The sequence below is a fragment of the Arctopsyche grandis genome, unplaced genomic scaffold (assembly GCF_051622035.1).
Source record: "Arctopsyche grandis isolate Sample6627 unplaced genomic scaffold, ASM5162203v2 HiC_scaffold_768, whole genome shotgun sequence".
NCBI lineage: Eukaryota > Metazoa > Arthropoda > Insecta > Trichoptera > Hydropsychidae > Arctopsyche > Arctopsyche grandis.
Window position 1 is genome coordinate 23,086 of NW_027518580.1, and position 3,942 is coordinate 27,027.

Below are 3,942 nucleotides of genomic sequence, written 5' to 3' on the forward strand. Positions count from 1 at the left end.
AAGGTAGAAGACTAATTATTTATAGGGTGTAAGGTATTTTTACAGGATTTTGTCTATGTGGGAGATTAATCGTGAAATTAAGACCTTTAGATTGCCAATTTGCAAGTGAGATTGATTTATGGGAATAAATTGTATTCAAACTAACAACCCTTTAGATTGCCAATTTGCAAGTGAAATTGATTTATGGGAATAAATTGTATTCAAACATTGCTTAACAACCCTTTAGATTGTCCCTACTTAAAACTATGCTGTTCTAAAATTTAAAGAACTTTTTTTACATAGTCCGTTTAATTTGTTTTTAATAAAAAAAAGTAACTTTAAAAAACACGTCAGCGACAGGATTCGAACCTGCGATCGGGAACCGAATCAGTTTTCAAGACTGACGCCTTAACCACTCGGCCACGCGGACTGAAAGTATAACCTTACTGGAATTAGAAGTGTTAAAGGAATGGACATGATTACTTGTTGTTTTTAATATTTTTTGTTTTATGGTATTCTCAAGGATAAAAAGGTTTTTAAATAAGAATGGACACAGGTAAAATTTATAAATTTTGTATCACAAAGAATGCCAAAAAATTAATTTAAAAATGTAAGTGAATACATTTGTCTACCACCTTGTAATTTCTATTAAGTTGAGACTGATTCTATTCTGTTACCTTACTGGAGCCTTCTTAAATCGGGAACCCCCAATTCTGGTTTTGTTTTTCACCATGTTAATAGTTGGCATGATATGTTCCAGTGCCTTCTTAAATCAATAAAAGCACTGTTAATTATGGTTTTGTTTGTCATCATATTGGGGCTAACCCGTTATGTCCAGTGCCTTCTTAAATCAATAAAAGCACTGTTAATTATGGTTTTGTTTGTCATCATATTGGGGCTAACCCGTTATGTCCAGTGCCTTCTTAAATCAATAAAAGCACTGTTAATTATGGTTTTGTTTGTCATCATATTGGGGCTAACCCGTTATGTTCCAGTGCCTTCTTAAATCAATAAAAGAAGGGCTAACCTGTGTAGGGTTTTCCACCATATTAAGGCTGAGGGTTCTGTACTGGTGCCTTCTTAAATAAACAAACTAATTAGCAATTTTATGTAAGTTTTTCACCATATTAATAATTTCCTGCAAAATTCCAGTACCTTCTTAAATAAACAAATTAATTAGCAATTTTGTGATTGTTTTCACCGTATATTAATAGCTGTCAGTTCTGTTCTGGTACCAAATAAGACTCCCTCATTTTTTTACATTTATAAATTCCCTTGTTAACTTCTCAATTTAATTAAATATAAACCTTAAAACAATCTGGAAAATTGTAGGAATTTAAAGAAGGGAAGGATAACAGAAAGGAAGAAAAGATAAATGGAGGAGTAGAGGAGATAAGAAACATAAGCGAAGGGGTCATTTGAGACTGAAACAGGAAGTAACTCGGCCAAAATTGTAAACCCCAGTTTAGAGTAAGGGAAGGGGTAGACTAGAGACTGAAACAGGAAGTAGCTCGGCCAAAATTGTAAACCCCAGTTTAGAGTAAGGGAAGGGGTAGACTAGAGACTGAAACAGAAAGACCCAATAAATTAACAATGATCTAGTGAATGTAAAAGGGAAGGAAATTGACTTAAAGAAAGAAAGCAATAAAAAAATTATTGACAACATTTTTATAAATTTGGCACCCCTAAATTAATAAACAAATTTCAATTTATGCTAAATACACGTCAAACTTACTGATCAGATTTCTAATTTATTTAATTACTTCAATTTAGAATTATTTTTATAATATCACCCTGAGTAATTAGTTTTCATTTTCTAATTTATTTAATTACTTCATTTTAGAATTATTTTTATAATATCACCCTGAGTAATTAGTTTTCATTTCTAATTTATTTAATTACTTCAATTTAGAATTATTTTTATAATATCACCCTGAGTAATTAGTTTTCATTTCTAATTTATGTTAACTCCCCTTTTCATCTAATTTCTACCCCACTTTTAAATCCTTTTTTTCAACTTCACTTTATATTTTTGTAAAACTAAATAAATTTTTAACCCAAACATAAACTAATTAAAGGAAACCCCCTTTTACCTTAAAAAGCAATAATTAAGCAAATTAATTCAGCACATAAACAAACACTTCATAACACACATAACAGAGTTAATCCATTTATAATCAAATATCCACATGGCCCGTTTTATGCCCCTATGTATCTACCATTATTATAACCACAATGCCCCATATCTCCCTTTATGACCCAATACACTATTTGTTTAAATATCTCCCGATGGCCCCTTTATATCCATATGGCCGTATCCCGCCATATCTCCCTTTATGACCCAATACACTATTTGTTTAAATATCTCCCGATGGCCCCTTTATATCCACATGGCCGTATCCCGCCATATCTCCCTTTATATATCAATACCCCATCAGTTTTTATATCTCTGGGTATCTCTCAATCTGCTCCAAACTCCACAGAAATTGTAATACCCAATAAAATGGTTACTCTGATCCTTAAACATTTCCCTGTGTAACTACCCAATCAACACAGTTTCGTTACATCCGCCTTTAAGTAATTCCCCTGCCAACTACGCAATCAATACAGCTTCTTTACATCCGTGTTTACCCAATTTTCTTTTCCTACTTACCCAATCAAAACAGTTTCTCTTTAAGTAATTTTCCTGATCCTTTAATGATTCCCCTGCCCAACTTCCCGACCAATACAGTTTCTTTACATCAGTGTTTACATCATTCCCCAGCTCAACTACCCAATCAATTTTGTCCTCCTGATCTAAAACATCCCTTAAACCCTTTCCCAGCCTCTTTACTAAACACATCCAATCAAATGATTTCCCAGGTCTTTAACACCTTAGTTCACCGGTCCCTTACTGTTCTTCTGTTTCATTTTTAACAAATCATTTTGAATTTAGAATTTAGTTTTAAATTTAGAATTAAAAAAATTTCTTCTTTTAATTTCCCATGTTTATGACTGCTGAATTTTATAAAATAATAACAAACAACAAAATAGAAACGTCTAATAAGAGTGGAATACCAACTGTTCCTAAAGTGGAGTTTAATGGCAACAAGTACAATATGATATTTCTAAAGGACTTCCTTGTAGCTTTTAATGATTTTACAAATAATGAAGTTTCAATAGATTTGTTTTTAAAGGAATGTTGTAATAAAGAAACCCCCTATGTAGTTTACCCTATAAATGAACGGCAAGTGTTAGGGGTTACACAATGTTATTAGAAAGGGAAAACCAAGAAAAGAACTTAGAAGTAGCAAAGAGTATAAAAGCAGCTATATTACAGGAAGTAACAAAGAGAAGTGGAAACGTAACCAGAGGTGGCTGTGAGATGGGAGAGAATGGGAAAGAAATGAATGTGGCCAGTGAAGTAGAGAGTGGGTTGTATAATAAGAATAGTAAGGGCATAAATAGGGATGTGGCCAGTGAAGTAGAGAGTGGGTTGTATAATAAGAATAGTAAGGGCATAAATAGGGATGTGGCCAGTGAAGTAGAGAGTGGGTTGTATAATAAGAATAGCACGGGCATAAATAGGGATGTGGCCAGGGAAGTAGAGAGTGAGTTATATAATAAGACTAGCAAGGGCATAAATAGGGATGTGGTCTGTGAAGTAGAGAGTGGGTTGTATAATAAGAATAGCACGGGCATAAATAGGGACGTAATCAGTAACGCTCACAATGATTTTATGAGTGCTGGGCCTACGACTGCTACACAAAGGAACTCACCAGTTAATAAAATTTCAATCCAAAACGAGGAACCAAATAAAAAGCTCTCTTTAAACTACAATTGCAGTGAATTTTCAGATTCAGAAAGTGAAGATTATTTTTGTAACAACTTCAAAACACCCATAAAAAAGCAATGTAATACTGATGAGTTCGAATCCCCCCTGTATCAGAAATATGATACAGCCAAGTTCCAGCAGAATCCTAA

The 3,942-nt window shown here is 33.3% G+C and overlaps 1 non-coding gene across 1 annotated transcript; it reads right to left on the reverse strand.

The window, feature by feature from the left end:
• Nucleotides 1–327: 327 nt before the first annotated feature.
• Nucleotides 328–409, reverse strand: TRNAS-UGA (transfer RNA serine (anticodon UGA)). The gene has a single exon. It is a non-coding gene; the product is annotated as a tRNA-Ser (tRNA).
• Nucleotides 410–3,942: the final 3,533 nt, after the last annotated feature.